Source organism: Arachis stenosperma, chromosome 10 (assembly GCF_014773155.1).
Source record: "Arachis stenosperma cultivar V10309 chromosome 10, arast.V10309.gnm1.PFL2, whole genome shotgun sequence".
Lineage (NCBI taxonomy): Eukaryota > Viridiplantae > Streptophyta > Magnoliopsida > Fabales > Fabaceae > Arachis > Arachis stenosperma.
Window position 1 is genome coordinate 57389110 of NC_080386.1, and position 14575 is coordinate 57403684.

Sequence of the window (14575 nt, forward strand, 5' to 3'; positions counted from 1 at the left end):
CCACTGTTGAAGATACATAAGTGAAAGGTTCAGGCATGGCCGAGAGGCCAGCCCCCAAAACGTGATCACTAGATCAAAATACAATCCAGGATAAAATTATGATAGTTAAATGTTCAATTTATAATAAACTAGCTCCTAGGGTTTACATGAGTAAGTAATTGATGCATAAATCCACTTCCGGGGCCCACTTGGTGTATGTTTGGGCTGAGCTTGATCAATCCACGAGCTGAGGCTTCTCTTGGAGTTGAACTCTGAGTTATGACGTGTTTTGGGCGTTCAACTCCGGATCATGACGTTTTTCTGGCGTTTAACTCCAGACAGCAGCATGAACTTGGCGTTCAACGCCAAGTTACGTCGTCAATTTCCGAATAAAGTATAGACTATTATATATTGCTGGAAAGCCCTGGATGTCTACTTTCAAACGCCGTTGAGAGCGCGCCATTTGGAGGTCTGTAGCTCCAGAAAATCCATTTTGAGTGCAGGGAGGTCAGATTCCAACAGCATCAGCAGTCCTTTTGTCAGCCTTTTTCAGAGTTTTGCTCAAATCCCTCAATTTCAGTCAGAATTTACCTGAAATCACAGAAAAACACACAAACTCATAGTAAAGTCCAGAAATGTGAATTTAACATAAAAACTAAGGAAAACATCCCTAAAAGTAGCTCAAACTTACTAAAAACTATATAAAAACAATGCCAAAAAGCGTATAAATTATCTGCTCATCACAACACCAAACTTAAATTGTTGCTTGTCCCCAAGCAACTGAAAATCAAATAGGATAAAAAGAAGAATATACTATAAGGTCCAAAATATCAATGAATATTAATTTAATTACATGAGCGGGACTTGTAGCTTTTTGCTTCTGAACAGTTTTGGCACCTCACTTTTTCCTTTGAAGTTCAGAGTGATTAGCATCTTTAGGAACTTAGAATTTCAGATAGTGTTATTGACTTTCCTAGTTAAGCATGTTGATTCTTGAACACAGCTACTTATGAGTCTTGGCTGTGGCCCTAAGCACTTTGTCTTCCAGTATTACCACCGGATACACAAATGCCACAGACACATAACTGGGTGAACCTTTTCAGATTGTGACTTAGCTTGCTAAAGTCCCCAGTTAGTGGTGTCCAGAGCTCTTAAGCACACTCTTTTGCCTGATCACGACTTTAACCACTTAGTCTCAAGCTTTTCACTTGGACCTTCATGACACAAGCACATGGTTAGGGACAGCTTGATTTAGCCGCTTAGGCCTGGATTTATTTCCTTGGGCCCTCCTATCCATTGATGCTCAAAGCCTTGGATCCTTTTACCCTTGCCTTTTGGTTTTAAGGGCTATTGGCTTTTCTATTGCTCCTTCTTTTTCTATATACTCTTTTAGATCCCTTTTTTTTTTCACTGCTTTTTCTTGCTTCAAGAATCAATTTCATGATATTTTTCAGATCATCAATAACATTTCTCTTTGTTCATCATTCTTTCAAGAACCAACATTTTAACACTCATAACCAACAAGATCAAAAGACATATGCACTGTTCAATCATTCATTCAGAAAACAAAAGCATTGTCACCACATCAATAATTAAACTAAATTCAATAATAATTTCGAAACTATGTACTTCTTGTTCTTGAATTAAAACATTTTCTTTTAAGAGAGGTGAAGGACTAATGGATTTTATTCATAGCTTTAAGGCATGGTTACATACTAATGATCATGAAATAAAGACACAAAACATAGATAAACACAATAATTAAAAACCGAAAACAGAAAGAAATAAAGAACAAGGAATGAATCCACCTCTAGTGGCGTCTTCTTCTTGAAGGACCAATGATGTTCTTCAACTCTTCTATGTCCCTTCCTTGCCTTTGTTGCTCCTCCCTCATGCTCTTTGATCTTCTCTTATTTGGAGAGTGAGGGCGTGTTCATGGTGTTCCACCCTTAGTTGTTCCACATTATGGCTCAAATCTTCCAAGGAGGTATTAAGTTGCTCCCAATAGTTGTTGGGAGGAAAGTGCATTTGAGGCATTTGTTGATGGTGAACCTCCTCTTGTTCTCCTTGAGGGCCGTGAGGAACTTCCTTTGTTTGCTCCATCTTTTTCTTGGTGATGGGCTTGTCTTCTTCAATGGAGACATCTCCATCTATGATAACTCCGGCTGAATAACATAGATGGCATATGAGGTGGGGGAAGGCTAGCCGTGCCATGTATGAAGGCTTGTTGATGAGCGGATAATTTATACGCTTTTTGGCATTGTTTTTAGGAAGTTTTTAGTAAGTTTGAGCTACTTTTAGGGATGTTTTCCTTAGTTTTTATGTTAAATTTACATTTCTGGACTTTACTATGAGTTTGTGTGTTTTTCTGTGATTTCAGGTAAATTCTGACTGAAATGAGGGATTTGAGCAAACAAAATGGATTTTCTGGAGCTACAGACCTCCAAATGGCGCGCTCTCAACGGCGTTGGAAAGTAGACATCAAGGGCTTTCCAGCAATATATAATAGTCCATACTTTATTCGAAGAATGACGACGCAACTTGGCGTTGAACGCCAAGTACACGCTCCTTTCTGGAGTTAAACGCCAGAAAAACGTCATTATCCGGAGTTGAACGCCCAAAACACATCATAACTCGAAATTCAACTCCAAGAGAAGCCTCAGCTCGTGGATAGATCAAGCTCAGCCCAAGCATACACCAAGTGGGCCCCGGAAGTGGATTTATGCATCAATTACTTACTCATGTAAACCCTAGGAGCTAGTTTATTATAAATAGGATGAATTATTGATGTATTAGACATCTTTGGTCTCAGTTTTGTTTTATTCTTCATCTTAGGAGATCATTGATCACGTTTAGGGGGCTGGCCATTCGGCCATGCCTGGACCTCTTTCACTTATGTATTTTCAACGGTGGAGTTTCTGCACACCATAGATTAAGGGTGTGGAGCTCTGCTGTACCTCAAAGATTAATGAAGTTCTATTTTCTCTTATTCAATTCTCTATCTTATTCTTATTCCAAGATATTCATTCGTACTCAAGAACATGATGAATGATGATGAGTTAGATAACCCTCATTATTCTCACTCATGAACGCGCGTGATTGACAACCACTTCCGTTCTACATGCAACAAGGCTTGAATGTGTATCTCTTAGATTCCCCAACAGAATCTTCGTGGTATAAGCTAGATAGATGGCGGCATTTGTCTGGATCCGGAAAGTCCAACCTTGTCTGTGGTGTTCCGAGTAGGATCCTGGGAATCCGGAAAGTCTCACCTTGTCTGTGGTATTCCGAGTAGGATTCCGTTCATGAATGACTGTGACGTGCTTCAAACCTGTAACCTGCTGGGCGTTAGTGACAAACGCAAAAGAGGGATTCTATTCCAGTAGGGGAGGGAACCAACCGGTGATTGGCCGTACTGTGACAGAGTGCGTGAGCATTAGCTTTCACTGCGAGGATGGGATGTAGCTATCAACCATGGGTGATGCCTCCAGACTGGTTAGCTATGCGAGTGACAGCCGCATAGGATATTTCCCCGTGAGGAATGAAAGTAGCCACAGTTGATGGTGAACCCCTATACAAAGCTTGCCATGGAAAGGAGTAAGAAGGATTGAGTAGAAGTAGTAGGAAGGCAGGCGTCCGAGAGCTCTACAGCATCTCCATTCCGCTTATCTGAAATTCCCATCTATGAATCTACATAAGTATTTCTATCCCTTTTTAATTAACTTTTTCTATTTATTTAAACCCATAAACTATTTTAATCTGCCTAACTGATTGCAAGGTGACCATAGCTTGCTTCATACCAACAATCTCTGTGGATTCGACCCTTACTCACGTAAGGTTATTACTTGGACGACCCAGTACACTTGCTGGTTAGTTGAACGGAGTTGTGAAAATAAGCAGTGCCCTAAGAGTAAAAAGATACAAGACCAAAAAGTCAAATCAAATAATAGTGATCACAATTTCGTCCACCAAGTTTTTGGCGCCGTTGCCGGGGATTGTTCGAGTATGGACAACTGACGGTTCATCTTGTTCCTCAGATTAGGTAATTTTTCTTTTCAAAAATCTTTTTCAAAATTTTTCTTTTTATTTTTCGTTTTTCAAAACTTTATTTTCGAAATAATAATAAAATCCAAAAAAAAAAAATTAGAAAATCATAAAAATCAAAAATTTTGTGTTCTTGTTTGAATCTTGTGTTAATTTTTAAGTTTGGTGTCAATTGCATGCTTTTAAAAATTTTTCTTGCATTTTTCGAAAATCTCATGCATTCATAGTGTTCTTCATGATCTTCAAGTTGTTCTTGATAAGTCTTCTTGTTTGATCTTGATGATTTCTTGTTTTGTGTCTTTTCTTGTTTTCATGTGCATTTTTGCATTCATATTTTCCATGCATTAAAAATTTCTAAGTTTGGTGTCTTGCATATTTTCTTTGCATCAAAAATTTTTCAAAATTGTGTTCTTGATGTTCATCATGATCTTCAAAGTGTTCTTGGTGTTCATCTTGACATTCATAGCATTCTTGCATGCATCTTGTGTCTTGATCCAAAATTTTCATGTTTTGGGTCATTTTTGTGTTTTTCTTTATATATTTAAAAATCAAAAATATTTTTTCCTTATTTTCCTCCAAATTTTCGAAATTTTGGGTTGACTTGGTCAAAAATTTTCAAAATTAGTTGTTTCTTACAAGTCAAGTCAAAATTTCAATTTTCAAAAATCTATCTTTTCAAAATCTTTTCTTATCTTCATATGTAATTTTCGAAAATTCACTAATAATTAATGTGATTGGTTCAAAAATTTGAAGTTTGTTACTTTCTTGTTAAGAAAGGTTCAATCTTTAAGTTCTAGAATCTTATCTTGTAGTTTCTTGTTAGTGAAGTAAAATTTCAAAAATTTTGAATTAAATCTTTTTATCTTTTATTTTCTCTTTTTCAAAAAAATTTTATATTTTTCAAAATTTGATTTCAAAATATCTTATCTAACCTCCTATCTTCATATCTTTTTCAAATTTGATTTCAAATCTTTTTCAATCAACTAACTAACTTTTTGTTTGTTTCTTATCTTTTTCAAAACTACCTAACTACTTCTCTCTCTTCTATTTCGAAAATATCTCATCCCTTTTTCAAAAATTCTTTTTAATTAATTAATTGTTTCATGTTTTAATTTTAATTACATTTTATCTCTAATTTTCGAAAATCACTAACCCCTTTTCAAAAAATTATTTTCGAATTTTCTTTTCTCTTTCTTATTCTATTTAATTGTTAATTACTAACACTTCTCTCCACCTCTTTCCTCCAAAAATCTGAATCCCCCTCTTTATTCTTCTACCCCCTTCTTTTTCTACTAACATAAAGGAATCTCTATACTGTGACATAGAGGATTCCTTTTCTTTTCTTGTTTTCTTCTCTTTCATATGAGCAGGAACAAGGATAAAGGCACTCTTGTTGAAATTGATCCAGAACCTGAAAGGACTCTGAAGAGAAAATTAAGAGAAGCTAAAATACAACAATCCAGAAACAACCTTTCAGAAACATTAGCACAAGAGGTGATGGCCGAAAATAATAATAATGATGCAAGAAGAATGCTTGGTGACTTCACTAAGCCAACGTCCAAGTTTGATGGAAGAAGCATCTCCTTCCTGCCATTGGAGCCAATAACTTTGAGCTTAAGCCTCAACTAGTTGCCTTAATGCAACAAAACTGCAAGTTTTATGGACTTCCATCTGAAGATCCCTATCAGTTTTTAAACTGAATTCTTGCAGATCTGTGAGACTGTAAAGACAAATGGAGTTGATCCTGAAGTCTACAGACTCATGCTTTTCCCTTTGCTGTAAGAGACAGAGCTAGAGTGTGGTTGGATTCACAACCCAAGGATAGCCTGGACTCATGGGATAAGCTTGTCACTGCATTCTTGGATAAATTCTTTCCTCCTCAAAAGCTGAGCAAGCTGAGAGTGGATGTTCAAACCTTCAAACAAAAAGATGGTGAATCCCTCTATGAAGCTTGGGAAAGATACAAGCAGCTGACTAAAAGATGTCCATCTGACATGTTTTCAGAATGGACCATATTAGATATATTCTACTATGGTCTCTCTGAATTTTCGAAAATGTCATTGGATCATTCTGCAGGTGGATCTATTCACCTGAAGAAAACGCCTGAAGGCTCAAGAACTCATTAGGTGAACCCTATGGAAACACCTATAACTCATCATGGGAAATCATCCAAATTTCTCCTGGAAGGATCAACAAAACCTCAACAAGGTTTTAACAATGTGGACGTACAAGGCTGAACAGTAAGCCATATCCATCATCTTCTCAGCAACAGACAGAGAACTATGAACAAATAATTCTAATTTGGCTAATATAGTCTCTGATCTATCAAAGGCCACTTTTAGTTTCATGAATGAGACAAGATCCTCCATTAGAATCTAGGCATAGGGCCAGCTGAGTAAGAAAGTCATTGAAACTCCTCCCTGTATTCTCCCAAGTATACAGAAGAGAATCCAAAAGGAGAGTGCAAGGCCATTGATGTGATCAAAATGGCCGAATGCACAAAGGAGGAGGAGGACGAAAATCCTAGTGAGGAAGACCTCCTGGGACGTCCTTCAAGCATGAAGGAGTTTCCTATTAAGGATCCAGAGGAATCTGAGGCTCATCTAGAGACCATAGAGATCCCATTAAATCTCCTTCTGCCATTCATGAGCTCTGAAGAATATTCATCCTCTGAAGAGGATGAAGATGTGACTGGAGAGCAAGTTGCTCAATATTTAGGAGCTATCATGAAGCTGAATGCCAAACTGTTTGGTAATGAGACTTGGGAAAGTAAACCTCCCTTGCTCATTAGTGAACTAGACACTTGGATTCAGAGAACTCTACCTCAAAAGAAACAAGATCCTGGCAAGTTCTTAATACCTTGTACCATTGGCACCATGAGCTTTGAAAAAGCTCTATGTGATCTGGGGTCAGGGATAAATCTCATGCCACTCTCTGTAATGGAGAAGCTGGGGATCATTGAGGTACAACCTGCCTTGTTCTCATTACAATTGGCAGACAAGTCTATAAGACAAGCTTATGGATTAGTAGAGGACGTGCTAGTAAAGGTTGAAGGCCTTTACATCCCTACTGATTTCATAATCCTAGACACTAGGAAGGAAGATGATGAATGCATCATCCTAGGAAGACCTTTCCTAGCCACAGCAGGAGCTGTGATAGATGTCAACAGAGGTGAGTTAGTCCTTCAATTGAATGGGGACTACCTTGTGTTTGAGGCACATGGCCATCCCTCTATGACAGAAGAGAGTAAGCATGAAGAGCTTCTCTCAGTTCAAGGTCAAGAAGAGCCCACACAGTCAAACTCTAAGTTTGGTGTTGTGAGGCCACAACCAAACTCTAAGTTTGGTGTTCATACCCCATATCCAAACTCTAAGTTTGGTGTTGGGAATACCACACTTAAATTGACCTGATCACCTTGTGGCTCCATGAGAGCCACTGTCAAGCTATTGACATTAAAGAAGCGCTTGTTGGGAGGCAACCCAATTTTATTTATCTAATTTTATTTTATTTTGTTTCTTTGTTATTTTTGTGTGTTTTATTAGGTACATGATCATGAGGAGTCACGAAAAAATAAAAAAAAAAATTAAAAACAGAGTCAAAAACAGAAGAAAAAAAAAAATTTTCACCCTGGAGGCAGCACAGACTGGCGTTCAACGCCAGTAAAGAGCATCTGGCTGGCGTTCAACGCCAGAACAGAGCACCATTCTGGCGCTGAACGCCCAAAACAAGCAACAACCTGGCGTTTAACGCCAGGTTGCGCACACAGAGGACAACCTGGCGCTGAACGCCAGAAACAAGCATGAAACTGGCGTTCAACGCCAGAAACAAGCATCACATGGGCGTTTAACGCCCAGAACATGCATCAATGGGCGTTTGAACGCCAGAATGATGCATGAAGGCATGTTACATGCCTATATGGTGAAGGAATGGTATTTGTTTTCACCTCAGGATCTGTGGACCCCACAGGATCCTCACCTTAGGATCTGTGGACCCCACAGGATCCCCACCTAACATATTCCCACCTTACCTTTTAATCCTAATCACACTCTCCTAATCCAAATCTCATTCTCAATGTCACACTTCCCAAAAACCTTCACCTATCACCTCAATTCCTCTTCCCAATTACCCCATTCACCATTCACATCAACCCCTCTTCCCCATAAACCCCACCTACCTCCATTACATTCAAATTCAATTTCCCACCCTTTCCCACCCAAAATGGCCGAAACCCAACACCCCCCTCTCCCTATAAATACCTTTCCTTTTCTTCTACATTTTCACACAACACAAACCCCTTCTTCTCTCATATAGCCGAACCCCCTCTTCTCCCTCTCTTCCAAATTCTCTTCTTCTTCTACTCTTCTTTTCTTTTTTGCTCGAGGGCGAGCAAACTTTAAGTTTAGTGTGGTAAAAAGCCTAAGCTTTTTATTTTTTCATTCACCATCAATGGCACCCAAGGCCGGAGTTCCCTCAAGAAAAGGAAAAGGGAAGGCAAAAACTTCCACTTCCGAGTCATGGGAGAAGGAGAGATTCATCTCCAAGAGCCACCAAGACCACTTCTATGATGTTGTGGCAAAGAAGAAAGTGATCCATGAGGTCCCTTTCAAACTCAAGAAGAATGAGTATCCGGAAATCCGACTTGAAATTCAAAGAAGAGGTTGGGAAGTCATAGCCAACCCCATACAACAAGTTGGAATTTTAATGGTTCAAGAGTTCTATGCCAATGCATGGATCACTAGAAACCATGATCAAAGTATGAACCCGAATCCAAAGAATTATCTCACAATGGTTAGGGGGAAATACTTGGATTTTAGTCCGGAAAATGTGAGGTTGGCGTTTCATTTGCCTATGATGCAAGGTGATGAACACCCCTACACTAGAAGGGTCAACTTTGATCAAAGGTTGGACCAAGTCCTTAGGGACATTTGTGTGGAAGGCGCCCAATGGAGAGTTGACTCCAAAGGTAATCCTGTCCAACTAAGAAGACTGGACCTCAAGCCTGTAGCTAGAGGATGGTTGGAATTCATCCAAAGATCCATCATTCCTACAAGCAACCGATCTGAAGTTACTGTGGATCGGGCCATCATGATTCATAGCATCATGATTGGAGAAGAAGTAGAGGTTCATGAAGTCATATCCAATGAACTCTACAAAATAGCTGACAAGCCTTCATACATGGCACGGCTAGCCTTCCCTCACCTCATATGCCATCTATGTTATTCAGCCGGAGTTATCATAGATGGAGATGTCTCCATTGAAGAAGACAAGCCCATCACCAAGAAAAAGATGGAGCAAACAAAGGAAGTTCCTCACGGCCCTCAAGGAGAACAAGAGGAGGTTCACCATCAACAAATGCCTCAAATGCACTTTCCTCCCAACAACTATTGGGAGCAACTTAATACCTCCTTGGAAGATTTGTGCCATAATGTGGAACAACTAAGGGTGGAACACCATGAACACGCCCTCACTCTCCAAGAAATAAGAGAAGATCAAAGAGCAATGAGGGAGGAGCAACAAAGGCAAGGAAGGGACATAGAAGAGTTGAAGAACATCATTGGTCCTTCAAGAAGAAGACGCCACTAGAGGTGGATTCATTCCTTGTTCTTTATTTTCTTTCTGTTTTCGGTTTTTAATTATTGTGTTTATCTATGTTTTGTGTCTTTATTTCATGATCATTAGTATGTACCATGCCTTAAAGCTATGAATAAATCCATTAGTCCTTCACCTCTCTTAAAAGAAAAATGTTTTAATTCAAAAGAACAAGAAGTACATAATTTTCGAAATTATTATTGAATTTAGTTTAATTATATTGATGTGGTGACAATGCTTTTGTTTTCTGAATGAATGAATGAACAGTGCATATGTCTTTGGATATTGTTGTTATGAGTGTTAAAATTGTTGGTTCTTGAAAGAATGATGAACAAAGAGACATGTTATTGATGATCTGAAAAACATCATGAAATTGATTCTTGAAGCAAGAAAAAGCAGTGAAAAAAAAAAGAGATCTAAAAAGAGTATAAAAAAAAAGGAGCAGTAGAAAAAGCCAATAACCCTTAAAACCAAAAGGCAAGGGTAAAAAGGATCCAAGGCTTTGAGCATCAATGGATAGGAGGGCCAAGGAAATTAAATCCAGGCCTAAGCGGCTAAACCAAGCTGTCCCTAACCATGTGCTTGTGTCATGAAGGTCCAAGTGAAAAGCTTGAGACTGAGTGGTTAAAGTCGTGATCCAAGGCAAAAGAGTGTGCTTAAGAGCTCTGGACACCACTAACTGGGGACTCTAGCAAAGCTGAGTCACAATCTGAAAGGGTTCACCCAGTTATGTGTCTGTGGCATTTATGTATCCGGTGGTAATACTGGAAAACAAAGTGCTTAGGGCCACGGCCAAGACTCAAAAGTAGCTGTGTTCAAGAATCAACATGCTTAACTAGGAAAGTCAATAACACTATCCCAAATTCTAAATTCCTAGAGATACCAATCACTCTGAATTTCAAAGGAAAAAGTGAGATGCCAAAACTGTTCAGAAGCAAAAAGCTACAAGTCCCGCTCATGTAATTAAATTAATATTCATTGATATTTTGGACTTTATAGTATATTCTCTTCTTTTTATCCTATTTGATTTTCAGTTGCTTGGGGACAAGCAACAATTTAAGTTTGGTGTTGTGATGAGCGGATAATTTATACGCTTTTTGGCATTGTTTTTAGGAAGTTTTTAGTAAGTTTGAGCTACTTTTAGGGATGTTTTCCTTAGTTTTTATGTTAAATTCACATTTCTGGACTTTACTATGAGTTTGTGTGTTTTTCTGTGATTTCAGGTAAATTCTGACTGAAATTGAGGGATTTGAGCAAAACTCTGAAAAAGGCTGACAAAAGGACTGCTGATGCTGTTGGAATCTGACCTCCCTGCACTCAAAATGGATTTTCTGGAGCTACAGACCTCCAAATGGCGCGCTCTCAAAGGCGTTGGAAAGTAGACATCCAGGGCTTTCCAGCAATATATAATAGTCCATACTTTATTCGAAGAATGACGACGCAACTTGGCGTTGAACGCCAAGTACACGCTCCTTTCTGGAGTTAAACGCCAGAAAAACGTCATTATCCGGAGTTGAACGCCCAAAACACATCATAACTCGAAATTCAACTCCAAGAGAAGCCTCAGCTCGTGGATAGATCAAGCTCAGCCCAAGCATACACCAAGTGGGCCTCGGAAGTGGATTTATGCATCAATTACTTACTCATGTAAACCCTAGGAGCTAGTTTATTATAAATAGGATGAATTATTGATGTATTAGACATCTTTGGTCTCAGTTTTGTTTTATTCTTCATCTTAGGAGATCATTGATCACGTTTAGGGGGCTGGCCATTTGGCCATGCCTGGACCTCTTTCACTTATGTATTTTCAACGATGGAGTTTCTGCACACCATAGATTAAGGGTGTGGAGCTCTGCTGTACCTCAAAGATTAATGAAGTTCTATTTTCTCTTATTCAATTCTCTATCTTATTCTTATTCCAAGATATTCATTCGTACTCAAGAACATGATGAATGATGATGAGTTAGATAACCCTCATTATTATTCTCACTCATGAACGCGCGTGATTGACAACCACTTCCGTTCTACATGCAACAAGGCTTGAATGTGTATCTCTTAGATTCCCCAACAGAATCTTCGTGGTATAAGCTAGATAGATGGCGGCATTTGTCTGGATCCGGAAAGTCCAACCTTGTCTGTGGTGTTCCGAGTAGGATCCTGGGAATCCGGAAAGTCTCACCTTGTCTGTGGTATTCCGAGTAGGATTCCGTTCATGAATGACTGTGACGTGCTTCAAACCTGTAACCTGCTGGGCGTTAGTGACAAACGCAAAAGAGGGATTCTATTCCAGTAGGGAGGGAACCAACCGGTGATTGGCCGTACTGTGACAGAGTGCGTGAGCATTAGCTTTCACTGCGAGGATGGGATGTAGCTATCAACCATGGGTGATGCCTCCAGACTGGTTAGCTATGCGAGTGACAGCCGCATAGGATATTTCCCCGTGAGGAATGAAAGTAGCCACAGTTGATGGTGAACCCCTATACAAAGCTTGCCATGGAAAGGAGTAAGAAGGATTGAGTAGAAGCAGTAGGAAGGCAGGCGTCCGAGAGCTCTACAGCATCTCCATTCCGCTTATCTGAAATTCCCATCTATGAATCTACATAAGTATTTCTATCCCTTTTTAATTAACTTCTTTCTATTTTATTTAAACCCATAAACTATTTTAATCTGCCTAACTGAGATTTGCAAGGTGACCATAGCTTGCTTCATACCAACAATCTCTGTGGATTCGACCCTTACTCACGTAAGGTTATTACTTGGACGACCCAGTACACTTGCTGGTTAGTTGAACGGAGTTGTGAAAATAAGCAGTGCCCTAAGAGTAAAAAGATACAAGACCAAAAAGTCAAATCAAATAATAGTGATCACAATTTCGTCCACCACTTGTCAGCTATTTTGTAGAGTTCATTGGATATAACTTCATGAACCTCTACTTCCTCTCCAATCATGATGCTATAAATCATGATGGCCCGATCCACAGTAACTTCAGATCGGTTGCTTGTAGGGATGATGGATCTTTGGATGAACTCCAACCATCCTCTAGCTACAGGCTTGAGGTCCAGTCTTCTTAGTTGGACTGGTTTGCCTTTGGAGTCTACTCTCCATTGGGCGCCTTCCACACAAATGTCCATTAGGACTTGGTCCAACCTTTGATCAAAGTTGACCCTTCTAGTGTAGGGGTGTTCATCACCTTGCATCATAGGCAAATGAAACGCCAACCTCACATTTTCCGGACTAAAATCCAAGTATTTCCCCCTAACCATTGTGAGATAATTCTTTGGATTCGGGTTCATACTTTGATCATGGTTTCTAGTGATCCATGCATTGGCATAGAATTCTTGAACCATTAAAATTCCAACTTGCTGTATGGGGTTGGCTATGACTTCCCAACCTCTTCTTTGAACTTCATGTCGGATTTCCGGATACTCATTCTTCTTGAGTTTGAAAGGGACCTCATGGATCACTTTCTTCTTTGCCACAACATCATAGAAGTGGTCTTGGTGGCTCTTGGAGATGAATCTCTCCTTCTCCCATGACTCGGAAGTGGAAGCTTTTGCCTTCCCTTTTCCTTTTCTTGAGGGAACTCCGGCCTTGGGTGCCATTGATGGTGAATGAAAAAATAAAAAGCTTAGGCTTTTTACCACACCAAACTTAAAGTTTGCTCGCCCTCGAGCAAAAAAGAAAAGAAGAGTAGAAGAAGAAGAGAATATTGGAAGAGAAGGAGAAGAGTGGTTTCGGCTATATGGGAGAGGAAGGTGTTTGTGTTGTGTGAAAATGATGAAGAATGGAGGGGTATTTATAGTGAGGGGGGAGGGTATAGGTTCGGCCAATTTGGGTGGGAAAGGGTGGGAAATTGAATTTGAAAGTAGTGGAGGTAGGTGGGGTTTATGGGGAAGAGGGGATGATGTGAATGGTGAATGGGGTAATTGGGAAGAGGAATTGAGGTGATTGATGAAGGGTGTTGGGAAGTGTGATATTGAGAATGAGATTTGGATTAGAAGAGTGTGATTAGGATTAAAAGAAAAGGTAGGTGGGGATCCTGTGGGGTCCACAGATCCTGAGGTGGGGATCCTGTGGGGTCCACAGATCCTGAGGTGAAAAGAAATACCATTCCTTCACCCTATAGGCATGTAACATGCCTTCATGCATCATTCTGGCGTTCAAACGCCCATTGATGCACGTTCTGGGCGTTAAACGCCCATGTTATGCATGTTTCTGGCGTTGAACGCCAGTTCCAAGCTTGTTTCTGGCGTTCAGCGCCAGATTGTCCTCTGTGTGCGCATCCTGGCGTTTAACGCCAGGTTGTTGCTTGTTTTGGGCGTTCAGCGCCAGAATGGTGCTCTGTTCTGGCGTTGAACGCCAGCCAGATGCTCCTTACTGGCGTTGAACGCCAGTCTGTGCTGCCTCCAGGGTGAAAAATTTTTTTTTCTTCTGTTTTTGACTCTGTTTTTAATTTTTTTGATTTTTTCGTGGCTCCTCATGATCATGTACCTAATAAAACACAAAAATAACAAAGAAACAAAATAAAATAAAATTAGATAAATAAAATTGGGTTGCCTCCCAACAAGCGCTTCTTTAATGTCACTAGCTTGACAATGCTCCATAAGGTGATCAGGTCAATTTAAGTGTGGTATTCCCAACACCAAACTTAGAGTTTGGATATGGGGTTTGAACACCAAACTTAGAGTTTGGTTGTGGCCTCACAACACCAAACTTAGAGTTTGACTGTGTGGGCTCTTCTTGACCCTGAACTGAGAGAAGCTCTTCATGCTTACTCTCTTCTGTCATAGAGGGATGGCCATGTGCCTCAAACACAAGGTAGTCCCCATTCAATTGAAGGACTAACTCACCTCTGTTGACATCTATTACAGCTCCTGCTGTGGCTAGGAAAGGTCTTCCTATGATGATGCATTCATCATCTTCCTTCCTAGTGTCTAGGATTATGAAATCAGTAGGGATGTAA